This window comes from Pollicipes pollicipes, unplaced genomic scaffold, assembly GCF_011947565.3.
Source record: "Pollicipes pollicipes isolate AB1234 unplaced genomic scaffold, Ppol_2.1 Scaffold_4219;HRSCAF=4965_pilon_pilon_pilon, whole genome shotgun sequence".
Lineage (NCBI taxonomy): Eukaryota > Metazoa > Arthropoda > Thecostraca > Pollicipedomorpha > Pollicipedidae > Pollicipes > Pollicipes pollicipes.
Genome location: NW_023596448.1, coordinates 258,502 through 271,841, shown reverse-complemented (window position 1 = coordinate 271,841; position 13,340 = coordinate 258,502). Strand labels below are relative to the sequence as shown.

At 48.8% G+C, this 13,340-nt stretch overlaps 1 pseudogene; it reads left to right on the top strand.

Annotated features, from left to right (window-relative positions):
- The first annotated feature begins 1,901 nt into the window (after positions 1-1,901).
- LOC119095645 (transmembrane 9 superfamily member 2-like) lies at positions 1,902-11,483 on the top strand (annotated as a pseudogene).
- The last annotated feature ends 1,857 nt before the right edge of the window (positions 11,484-13,340 follow it).

Here is a 13,340-nt window from a genome sequence, read left to right as displayed (position 1 = left end):
ATTTTCCCCGAAACTTTTCCAAGACGTATCCCTTCTATAGCTGCACTGACGGACCGTGACGCATTTTGCAATGTTCAAAAACTCATTTTGAGTCCCTGGAACTGCCTCCACCATACTAATCTGTTATATGATTCCTCTATTCATGCTGATGTTGGAACTTGCTACGTATCGGGGGCATCGGTTATGACTAAGCGTGAGGCAGTGTGATCATCCAGAAAGTTATGACTGTAAGCGTGAGGCAGTGTGATAATTCAGAAAGTTATGACTAAGCGTGAGGCAGTGTGATAATCCAGAAAGTTATGACTGTAAGCGTGAGGCAGTGTGATAATTCAGAAAGATTACCGTCGAGGCATGATTGGGAAATGTTACTTGAGGCTCCTCCAAATACCATGAGAGACCTTCCACCAAGGCACTAATGCCACCAGAAACTGCCCACGCAGTTTCTGCTTGTTTGGTTTGTTGCAATGCGAGCATAAATGTGGAGGAAATGTGAAATGTCAACGGCCTGGTCCAGATAGTTTCGGTGAAACCTGCGGAAAACTCGCGAGGTGGAGACGGAGTCGGCCGTCTGTCCCAGCCGTCCGGAATAGCAGTTCAAGTATATAACGCCACTCTAAAAATGGTTTTCATTGGTGCCGTTAGCACTGCGCTGGTGTTATGAATTCTTGACCTGGAACTCGCACAATTCAGCCATTTTTGAAAATGACAGAGGCAAGACCTGCGTGGACCCGGCGGGCCATCCGGGGGTGTGCGGCCTCGTGAGCCAGTGCGCCGCACTGCGGGAGGTACGACGGAACAGGAGAGCCACTCTCCTGCGGCAGTTCGAGTGCGGGAAAGCTGGAACTACAACTCTGGTGGTACCTTTGCCTTTTGACCTGTTCCTGGTCCGCGAGGTCCTCGGGACGAAATAGGTTTGGAGGCGGAATAGTTTAGTGGTCAACAACGACAGCACTCAAGTTGGAGACCGAGGCCCATTTCCTGCGGAGCCTGTGTTTTCTGGATATTCACGTGACCTGTGTGACCTGTTAGATTGCTATCACTTAACAGTACGGTGTTCAACGACGTGTACTGGGCATTTTCGAAACAAATGAAGCAGCCGGCTTCGTGTGAATATCGGCTGGAAGACTGTACCTGGAACCTACCTCAGACATTGCTCATTCCCACGTCTAGATTACAAAACCCCATGACTGCCGCCAGTTCGCGGCGTGAGAGGTGATGCAGCCCTTACAATGTCTACCGCGCCAACTGCAAATGTTCATTAGCACGAACATAGCTGGGCCTCGAGCTGCCTCCCCTGAGACGCTACGCAACATCAGAACCTCTGTTTCCATTGGCCGTGCTTGCATGTCTGCCAACAGTGAGCATGTTAGGGGGAATTATCCACCGATAAATATTTGACTAACATATTTGCCTTGGCCTTGATCGTTGTATGGCTTATACAATGGCAACATTTGAATGAGGTTAATATGACGTCATGAGTTCCATGGCGAACATGGAGGACTCTCCCCGAAAAAGCCTTCCCTTCTTTGCGGGCGTGTAGCCTAAAAACCGGAGGGGCTTAGGTCTTCAGAAGGGCGGAGTTGTGGACTGCACCAAATGATCTTCAATATCTCTATTTCAGTTAAAAACCCCATTGAAATGTGTTTGTGCTGTGTTAGGTTGTTAATGTTAAAGTTTGTTTTGTTAGTGTTGTTAATGTCTGTCTGCATTTATGATGTGAGCCTTGAGGTCATGGGCGTAGTACTCGATGTTTTTTCTCTAATTTGCTGTGCTCATAGTTATTGTCTAGTCAGCTTCACATTATGTACTAGCCACTCACTGGCGTGTGGGTCAACCATATACCCTGTCCTATTACCCTATACAGGTATTATTCGTGACCATCCTTCCCATTTACAGCCGTGATGAAGCCGCTGTGCATCCCCGAGTTCCCAGGCCCGGTCTCCGACCTGGACGGCCAGGCAGCCCACGTCGCCGGCTGGGGCGCGACAGAGTTCGGTGAGCGGTGACCCCCCAGCAGCGGGGCGCGGAGACGGCCGCTAGATGTGTTCACGAAAGGCGGAACGGAGGGATGTGTCCCCGGTTCAATTCCGCGATGCATTTCGCTGTCTGGTTCCAGTATGAACCAAAGGAAGGTTTACGCTTCAAATCTCCAGCACATCGAGTTTGCATGTTCGTCGTTCCTGCCGGGGGAGGTCTTCGGTTTAATTTCCTGTCAGGGTAAGGTTTTATGTGATATCCCGCTGTTAGATTCCTTTTCCCGCAGCGTGCCAACCAATGGCGAGAGCTGTCATCAACACGCAGGCGCAACTTCGGCACAAAGCTGAACGGCGTGAGTATGCGGAGAACAATACTTAAGGGACTTATTCCACAGTTGTACGGAATTTTGAAGTGAAATGGCTATTTCGAAGATTATTCGGTGCATTTCATAGCCCGGCCCTTCTGAAATCCTAACACCTTTTAGGTTCTGAACTACACGTCCGCAAAGATGTGCAGATATTTTTTCGTGCAGACTTTTCAAGGTCATTCAGGCAGGCATTATGCCACAGCAACGCTATTCAAATCCTGTCACAGCATAGTTCATGGATTGTTGAAGGCCAAGAAGAATATTATCGTCGAGCCGTTCAGATCTGTCGTCCGTGAGTATAATTTCGAATCATGGTTGACGTCAGTTGGCAAAATTAATTTCGAGCAAGCTATGCAAATTTTAATAACAAATCACGTTTTGTGCTAGGTGATGAAAATTGGAGGTGGTTGTTAGTAAATAAGTAACTTAGAATTGCAATCAAACATTTTAAAGGGGGTTTTCCACAATGCCTGTGATTTGAACTGAAATAAGGATTTTGAAGATTTTCCGTGCAGTTCAAGGCCCTGCACTTCTTACAACCTAAACCCCTCTAGTTTCTGACCGGTACGCCCGCGAAGATGTGCAGACTATTTCGAGAAAACCATTTCAAGGTCACCCAGGCATCCATCACGTCATAATAAAGTGACCCAAATCCTAAGATTTCATTAGTCACGTGGCGATCAAGGCCAAGAACAATATAATTGTCAAGTCGTTCATAGCCAGCGTTCGTATTCATGATTTGCAAATGCATCAGCCGCCCATTCGCCATCAACCAATGTTGTGCAATGTACGATACTCGAACCAAACAAGACGTACTGATGAGCAAATTTACTAAACGGAGAAATTGTGCTGTGTAGGGCTGTCTTTCCACATAAAAGTATACCAGTGGATACAAGTGAGCTTACTTCATCATGTCTGATGTCCTGCTTCATTGTCTTCAAATGTGGAGCATTCTCTCTAAGAAAAGCGTTCTAAACGGGTCAAAAAAGCGTTTAGCCGAGTATGGTAACTTAAATAAACGTGTTACACTGAATGATAAAGAGGCAAGCACACAATGAAAAAGGGGCAGAACTAGTACCATCTTTTATTATTTCCTGTAGTTCATAGTTACGTCTTTTGAAGACTTCAACTCCTCTCGTTCTTTGAACGAGACGCATGTGAATTTTGCAGACTATTTCATGCCCCTTATCTAAAGTCCAGGGATTATGACGCCATACAAAACGTCGCACGAATTCGACCTCCTCATTTGGCATGGCGTGTCAAAGGCTGCGAAACCTGTAACCATTTGCTTATTCGCGTCTGCGGTACGTCATTTACCCAGTTTACATCAGTCGGTGCACTACGACCGTGAATTTACGATATCAATGGTCCGCGAAACTGACGATAATTCGACATATTTACATGAGCAAACGACAAAATTAATCCTAAATTTACGATCAACGCCTATCGTATTAGCCTGGCAATGCGCGATTCTTTTTGCGTTATTTTTGCATCTCTGGCGCAAGTGCGACGAAAACGGTGTACTGGACCAGAAATGAAAGCGAGCATTCCGCGCCCTGGCGGCAAGTAGAAGACACTAGTAGGTAAGAACATGGATGGAGGGCGGAATTGTACTTGGCTTAATTCGACCTTTTGGTATGGTTGCGTGCCAAACATCCTGCATTGCCAAAAGGCTGCTCATGCCACATCTTTGCATGTTATAAAGACGTTTATAAAAATATGGAGTCCGGCAATAAGCATGATGTGCAAGTACATATATACAGATATATACGTTTATGTGTAGCGCGCATGTTTTATACTTCATCACCGCCAGATATGAGAACCTCGAAAAAATAGTTTTGTCTTTGCTCGCCACTCGTGAATGCCAAGGTGACTTTGAAATACTCTCCCCAATGTATTTTTCCCATTTTCGCGGGCGTGTAGCTCAGAAACTGGAGGGGCTTATATTTTAAGGACAGGATTGTAAATAGCACCAAAAGCTTTTCAAGATGGCTGTTTCAGTTCTAATCCCCATATGAATGTGGGACACCCATCTAAATTACCTCAAGTATGCATGCAAGACCGAAGTTTGCTGCAGATGTCGGAGCCTCCGGAACTTTCCAAGACGGAAACGTCGGTAAAATCAGGCGCTTGCGATACCCAAAGATTCAGGAATAAAATCGTCCCGGAGAACGGAACAGGCTTGGGGCCACTGGCAGCATATTAACAGCAGGTTGCCTTACAAACAGCGGACTGCTCTTACGGAAGGGCTGAGACCAGGTATTGGATGCACGGATGGAAAAGGTGTGAGGAGCACCATCTTAAGTCTGTTAGCACGTACACAACATTCTGCCAATTTTCTTTCCAGCCGTCGTCCGGTGTTATGAAGCACTAAGAAGGAATGTATGACGTTTGGCTTTCAGCCATGCACTGATCTTAAACCGAATTTTCTCCTGGACTCGCTGAGATTCGGACCAGGGTCTTCGGATCTCTGAATTTCGAATCCAGTGCTTCTGAGCCAAGTTGAACTGAGCTGAGCTGGAAGGACTCAGCATCTCGCGACACCTGACTACGTGCCGGAACTTGAACCGCTGCCGTTGAAACATTGCCACGTTGCCTCTGTTTCAGCTGGGAACAACGAGGACTCGATGCGCTGGACCAAGGTCAGCGTCACTCTCCACGTTCAGTGCCAGGAGATGTACTCCTGCGGTAGCTTGGCCGTGGACAACACGCATGTTTGCACCATCAGGGAGAACAGCCCCTGCGCGGCGGGCCCTTGCGGGGTGAGTGACGCGCCATCAGGGAGAACAGTCCCTGCGCGGCAGGCCCTTGCGGGGTGAGTGACGTGCCATCAGGGAGAACAATTCCTGCGCGGCGGACCCTTGCGGGGTGAGTGACGTGCCATCAGGGAGAACAATCCCTGCGCGGCGGGCCCTTGCGGGGTGAGTGAAAGTCAGATGACAGTCAAGCACGCAATCCGTTGGAGGGATACTCGTTTTAAATGGCATGTTCAGGCGAATGATCCAGCGATCCTTCGTGTGCCAGAAAATAGGTACTGCTTCGCTGCATGTGTTCGGCTCACTCACTGAGCTATGACCAATGACCAGCGCAAGTCGTTTGTGCTTTAATAAGAGCGTAGGAACGATTTTTAAGTGGGCGGGGGGAGGGTGTGAAAGATTCCCACTTGAGAAAGTTCCTACGCAAGCGAGTGAACCGACCAGAAAGTACTAGAGCGTGCATTTGAAGAAATTTGGTCGTTACTGGCTCAGGTGTCAGATCATGCTAACGGGATTATATTCTTACTAAAGCTTTTGAACGTGGTTCGGGAGCCTGAGCAGGGTTTAATGCAGGTAACACGATAGCATTTCTTAGACTTCAAAATCATTGAAACGTGCCGCAGGCTTGCTAAATGTCGTGCATTTGGAACAAGAGCACCGTATGTCCTCATTCTAACATGCTTGGCATATGCATCTCGACTCCTTCCTTACATCAATGGCATCTACATTAGCCCTCGCTCTGACGGTGGGAGGGGGTCGATGCGATCCTCCTAATGTGCTTCGAGAGCGCCTCTCCAGCATGTTATGCAATCGCGCTTAAGTCACCAGCAACCTACGAAACATTCGTGTTGCTAGCTTATGTTTTTCGAGCAGTGGTTTTCAGTGTTTTTTTTAGGAATAGCGCGCTGCGATCTACGACTTGGCGCGGCCGGTCCGCGGTAACCGACGATACCGCCGAACGCGCGACGGGCGGTAACCGACGGTACCGCGTTCGTAACCGACGATACCGCCGAACGCGGCGAGCGGTAACTGACGGTACCGCCGAACGCGCGGCGGGCGGTAACCGACGATACCGCCGAACGCGCGGCGGCCGACATTGCTACATTAACAGAACCAAACATCATAGACATATGTTCAAAACACATGAACATAACTGTACTCAGAATTGAACATAAAACACGCCTGTTTAGGTTTTATGTCGCCACAAGGCGTAGCCTCAAGGCATGTATGCTGTTGTACGCCACAAGGCATGTATGACGTTGTAAGCCGTAAAGCATGAATGATGGTGTCAAGCTGAAAACGTGCAATTCTTACGAGAAGCTTGCCTTTGATCTGGTATAATGAGGTCGATCATTTACCTAACGACATAAAACAGATCTTAATCAGAAAAACAGGTTTCTACACAAAATTTGGCCCGCTTTCTTTTCATAACTCGATATCTGAATCGCCACAACTCAATAGGAAATTGCGCCCCTAAGCAGCTTTGTTGGCAAAATCAACCAATGGAGTCCAACAGCGGCGTGATTTACATCCCTTGAGCTATTCTTATAAAGCGTGTTCGGGTCCCCTAATACTTGAAAATTGTGCTTTGCGTGCGGGGAGTGGAATAGCGCACTCAACTCGGTCTTGCCACAATGCCTTTTTGCATGAGAGCTGGTCGTGGCTGGCCGTTTTAGCGTCAGTGGCCGGCCGCACCGGCACCTGCAGTCAGCCGGCGAGTCTATTCTGGGACCATGTGATGGCTGGTGGCTGATGCGGAGTCTCAGCCACTGTTGCGTTTAGGTGTGAGTGAGTGGCTGGTGCGGAGTCTCAGAGTCACTGTTGCGTCCAGGTGTGAGAGGGAGATGTCTCTATTATTTTTAATGCAATTAAGCATTATAAGTTGATCTTAAGTTTCCAAGAAATACCTACCATAAAGTATCCTTAAATGGAATGTTCCATCTTTGTATGGCGTTTTGAAATGAAATAGCCATCTTGAAGACATTTTGATGCAGTTCACGGTTATGCCCTTTTTAAGGCCCGGAACGCTCTGGTTCCTGAGTTACACGCCCGCAAAGTACGAAAAGCCTTATTTACAGCCAACTTCAAAATCGCCTTCGGATTAATGACGCCATAGAAACATCATTAGAACCCCACGCAGTTACAGGGTGGTTTTTTTTTTGTTTATGGTCAAAACAGCACGGCCGCTGATACATTCGCGAAGGCGATGATGATGCACATGTGGTGCAGTCCGCGGAAGATGATTAGCTGTTAGTAAGATTTTACTGCTGAATGCGTATCGCGAACATAAGCGTGAGCAGTTTCGGGTTGTGCGGCACTCGTCGACGGGGCATTTTTCCCCACTCCTAGGCAGTGTCCTGTTTGCGTCGGTGCGAGGTGCTCGACAGAGTGTTGTGTGTGGTGATCGCAGGACAAACGAGAATCATTTGACTGTGTTCGCGTAAGCACCTCGCCCCCAATCTGTTAAAAACACTTCACGCCGAATATGTCTGACGTATCACCGACATCGCAGCAATAAGTTCAGAGTATGCACGTGTCAATATCGCATGCAGTTTCGAGTATGGTGTGCGGTCGTTTTCAGTTTTTGTCACAGTTTGAGGAATGGGCATGCAATTATAGCAATGTCCGGCAAAAATGCGTCCAAAAATAAAACACAGTAAATGAAAAACAGATGGGCGCGGCAGCTGAACAGCGGGTGCAAGTGTTATGAGCTGAGCTTACGGTTGCCACCAGTTTACGAAATTGTTTTGTTTATGTGGTTTATTGTCACAACGAAAAATATATACCATGTTAACTTTGAGAGTAATTGACTAGGCCCAAGTATGGCACATGGAAGCAGGTTTGGCGCACAAATGTTGATGTTAGATGGGTGTGGCAGAGTTGGTGGGGTTTTCAAAGTGAATAGACAGGGATAACAACACTGTCAATACACAGCCGAATGTGAGTGATGACAAACACCTGCAAATGACATATTTCCTACCCATGTTGTGTGAGAAATATGGGAGTAACTTTGTTCTGACATTTTTGAGGAAGTTCAAATATTTCTGTCTGCTCCCATCTCCTACCTTTCTCGCTAAGTTCATGGAGGCATCATGGAGGCTGTATATACCTTGGCTATTTGTTGTAGCCACTTGCATAAACAGCTATGTAATTTAATATGAATTTTACCAGTCAGGTCAGGACCAGGGATATCAGTCTCAACAATTAATCCATTGTTCCAGATTGCAGATTTCATCAACGTGCTCAACCTACCACTGAACTCTATGGACTGTAATCAGATTTGCACTAAACTGAGCACCAAGTTGTCATATTCCGGCAATGCCATTACCGTTGGGATGCTTCTGCCACTATTTCAAAACACTAAATTTGCTCATCATTCACTAAAGTTGCTGACAGTCATGCACCACGCTCACAGCTCGCAGAGTTCATGGGTGCATGGCCACAGCTTGTATTGCTTATTTTTGGGATGACGGGCATTTCCGCATGTGTCAGGCATGTTAGGCAACCGGATGTCATCTGTAGTCTGTACTCCTGATGAATCGCCACTTAGCACAATTATTAAAGCACACCCTGTTGGCAGATATTTTCAGTATGCATTACTCATTTGAAGTAGATGTCGATCGTATTGCATAGTAATCCAATTTCCTAATTGTAGTGATCTTTTCAGATTACCAGCTTAACAAGGCCGCCTACAGGAGTGGCTCGATGCATGCTCCAGCACTGTCCTGGCGCGGGGGCACGGATTGTGCGAGGCACATTTTTCATTGGAAGCTTTTTCTAGCCTAGCAGCCAAAACGAAAAGGCTGAGGCCAATGCTGTGCCATCTCTCCAGCTCTGTGAATGCCAGGTTTTTCTTCATTTCTTTTCTGCCATACCCTCCTTATTTAGCCTTGACATTCAAGCTTGAACTTAGTTGACATTGGAACATATGTGAAATTTTTGTGACCATCTTTTGTCTCATTTATTTGCATGTCTTCTTTTAGTCCTCATTCATTCATGCATTTTAGCGTGGCGCCTGTGGGCAAGTGTCTACCATTTAGTATACTGTGAAATGCATGGCAAGACATTCAGTCATTATAGGGTGCCGTATTGCTTTTGGTATAACATTGGGGTAGATGTATGATGCATTGGTCTTGAATGGTGTAATATCGATGGTTCATGTTAGCTAAATTGACTGAGGTCTTTATTTCTGACATCAACAGTCATGTGATGTAAGTAAAGCATTGTTTTGTGTTATACTTGGAGCACACGTAACATTGTTGTCCTATAACCTATTCATTGTGTGACAGTTTGTTCATTGTTAATCTTGCTGATGATGATGATTGATGTACTTTATTGTTTTCAGCACAGTGAAGGTGTTCCAGGCAGCCCAGTGCTTCCAGCGTGTATACCACCTCCAAGACCAGAATCTAGTTCAGAGTGTCTTCTTTTGGGGTTGGATTTTTAGCTTTAGTTCAAGTGTGAGTCAGTTTTCGTCATTTCTTCAGTTTGAGCGTGCTGCGAGATTTCGCGGTTCGTGCAGCTACAACCAGGCCATGCTGTGGCGCTGCTGTGGTGGACGGCGCGACCGCGGCACGCCCCGTGGCATTGCCCTGCTGCTCTGCTGGGTGCTGGGCCTTGCTGGCAGCCAGCCAGCTGTGCTCTGGGTCCGCTTGTTGGCCGCGTGTAGCAGAGCTGTCGGGCATCTTGGGTCTTGCAGCTTGTTAGCTGGGTTCATGTGCGCAGGCCGGCTGGATCAGAATATGGAGTGACAGCAGTCCCTGGCCGTGGCTGGGAAATGGCAGCTGTCCCTGACCGGGGCTAGGGAGTGACAGCCGTCCCCGGCCGAGGCTGGGGACTGACAGTCGGCAGGCTGCCCGTAAGATCGAGTCGGGCGACGACTCTCAGGAGGGGTTTGGCTGGAGGATGGTGTACGGCGACGTGTTCTGTCCGCCTCGGCACGGCACGCTGCTCTCGGTGCTGATCGGCTCCGGTGTCCAGATGCTCTCCATGACGCTCATCACACTCGGTGGATGACTTGCGGCCGCTATGGTGGCCCTCGCGCCTCAGCCGTATTCGGGCCGGCCCCGCGGTGATGGTTGTCGGTGCCATGGTTGACACTGCAATGACACTGTCCTCACGCCTGGCGCTCTTTCAAGATGTGGCATTATTACCGGGACTGTGGCACCTGTCGTTTGATGAGGATTACTGTGATTTGGTGGTCAGCGCTGTGTGATAAGCAGGGGCCTAGATGTTTTAGTGCTGCTGTTAAGGCCGTTTTAATTCTTGAGGAAGTGTTTACATAATGTAATGACGTAAACATATGCCGTTCATCGTGTACTGAAAATTAATTCTAGAAGTTAACATCTACTGCCTAATTCACTCAATTAACTGCTTTTTGTCCTGCCTGTGTTGCGCCGCTAATCTATACCAGCACCGGCGCTGGCTTCTGACCGCCTGCACCAGAATCGACGCGGGCCCCCGACCGTCCATATCAGCGTCTTGTGTTGGCCTCTGACCGGCCCCTGCAGTGTTCGCGTGCCTGGGCTTCCTGTCGCCCGTCAACCGCGGCTCGCTGATGACCTGTGGCCTCGTGCTGTGCGTCTGCCTGGGTACGCCCGCCGGCTACGTGTCCGCCCGAATCTACAAGTCGGGGAGTGGCGGCAAAAAGTGGGGACTCGACGTGCTGCGGGCGTTGATGCTGTGCCTGGGGTGAGCCGTGCCCAGCTGCCGCCGCGCTGCCGGCACCGGGCCGTCGCTCTCTCCACACAGTGTGCGCCAGCGCGGACGAGTCGGTGCCGGGCCGCGCCCACTGGCCGCGCTGGCACATAATTTGCACCGTTCATGCATGCATCCTATTTGTGCGATTTCGGCGTCGCTGTAGATTTAGAACTTGATGGAAACACACTTGGGCGTGACACGTACCGAGCTTGGAAAATTGCCACGTTTGAATCGGCTGATGATGCGTTGTGTGCGGGAGCCTGTGCCGTTCAGTTCTCCTCCCAATCGCAGTGGAGTGGGTGAACGCAGCCAACGTAATCGTGGTCATTGGTAATGCCTGTTGTCCACGGAAGAGAAATCACTGTGCTCAGGGGTCGGGTGAGACGTCTGTTCCGCTGGATGCCGTGGCTATCGTGGGTGGGGTCGGGCCGCTGTGGAATGCGTCGATGGTACTCCCACTGAGCCCCCGCTTGCCGCCCGTCCGCAGGATCGTGTTCAGCATCCCGCTGCTGCTGAACTGCGTGCCGTAGGCGTACGACTCGTCGGCAGCCCTGTCATGCCTCACCATACTGACGCTGATCGGGCTCTGGTTTGGCGTGTCCGTACCGCTTACTTTCGTTGGCACCTACTTCGCCTTTAAGAAGCACGTGCTGGAGCACCCGGGAGCGCTGGGCGCGGACTGACGGCAGCCGCGCGGCGCCAACGGCGGCTGCCCCCGGGCGCGCTGCGTGGCTTGACCGCTGCAAGGGGTGCACTGAATACTCCAGCACAGCAGTACATGCATAGCCTGCTAACACAGCAATGCGTAGTCGTGGGTTTGGCTATTTGTGGTATTCAGGATAGTGGCTAGTGTTCACGAAACAGTTGGTAGTTTCGTGATGCGAAGAGCAGTATTTAACTAACTATGGCATCGTCGCACCCTTTAAGAGATTGGGCTCAATCCGGAAAGTTCTTATTTCATTTTCCCAGAACGAGCAAAAAGTTGTGATTACGATGAGTACCCTTCAAAAAAATGCAATGAATGTTATGTGCCTGGCGGTGGCTCCGAGCATTTGTCCCAGTAACTCCCAGTAACATTTGTCCGCCTCAGTTGGTGTGTCTGCCTTAGCACGCGCGGCGTTGGGTGAGCGGGAACGGCGATGTTGCTCGCTATTTTGCCCATGGATGGGACGGCCTGTATCCGGTGGCAGTGGCCGCTCAAGGCCAGTTGATGTCAGGGGGCGGGGTGGACTCGCCGAGCAATGTGGCACTTGAATGAACGTCATAATTCTTCTTCAAACGGTAGTCCTACAATCAGATGTGCTCCAGGCGCATACCAGATTCCGTTATTTTGGACATTGATCCCAGAAATTCATTCATGGAAAATGGTTTGGACAGAGTTATAGAACGTCATCATTTGGCAGCTTGGTGTAACTGAGTGGTGAAAGTTTTTTTCTGAAATATGTAGTTTATGCTTGTTTTAGTTTGCTTTTTGTCAGAGTTATTCTTTTCTGGAAAGCGTGTTATCAGCAACGAAAGTCCATAGTGATGGATGCCAATTTGAATTAGTTATCACTCAACTTTGTTGCATAGTTCCAGAACATCTCACGTCTACAGCCGTATCTCCGACAAGTGCATCCTATGGCCGGTGAAGGTGTCGAGTGTCTTCCCGCACATGCGTCCGCTCCTGGAGGCCATCGTGGACAAGCGTATGCAGGTCACCATCACTGGTCCGTCGGAGCACTGCGGTGTGGCACACCCAAATGCGCACCGCGGACATCGGCCGGACGAGAGGCGAGAGAGTCTGGTGGACAGCCGCACCCGGCACGCCGATTCCACTAGTTACATTTGTCATGACTAGCTTCTCTCGCCCTGGCAGGCGTTAGGCATTGTCCATTAAGGATGGATGCTCCTGGTGGAATGTCATGTGGTATTTGTTGGGGAGTGAAATGTTAGTTTTCATTATCGTTAGATGCAGAATGTGCCTTGCCAGAGATGTGTTTGCATGTGTTACCCACGATTTGTGGATTCACAAAGCAGGCTGAACAAGTGAAGACACTTATTGGTTGTGTGCTTTGCTGAAAGTGATTGGTATATTGTATACTGTGTTTCTGGCCAGTCGTACGTCAGATGCAAAGGTAATATAAGAATGCGCACTTGACCCATCTTCTCATGATGGAATTTATTATGAAAGGAGCAAGGGATTGCAGTACAAAAACCATATCATTGTTTGTTATGCCATGCCACAGGGCAGCACTAGAGAAGGCCGCAATGCCACTGTTGACCAGTGTCATTTCACACTGTACCACATTGGTTAACTGCTCTATGTCAAGCCTGCGAGAGAACAGTTTATAATTTATGAATGACTTGACAGCTGATTTAACGCTGCCAAAGGACTATTGTGAGCCGGAATGCCATAACACCACAATGATTGTATCAGGGCTAACTAGTGACTGCATAAATAATCCTGTGCAAGAAAAGCATTCTTGGCGGCTCAACCTTACCATCTTTGCCATAAGCAATAAGAATGATTTGGTAATCAATTCATAGCATTGTTACAG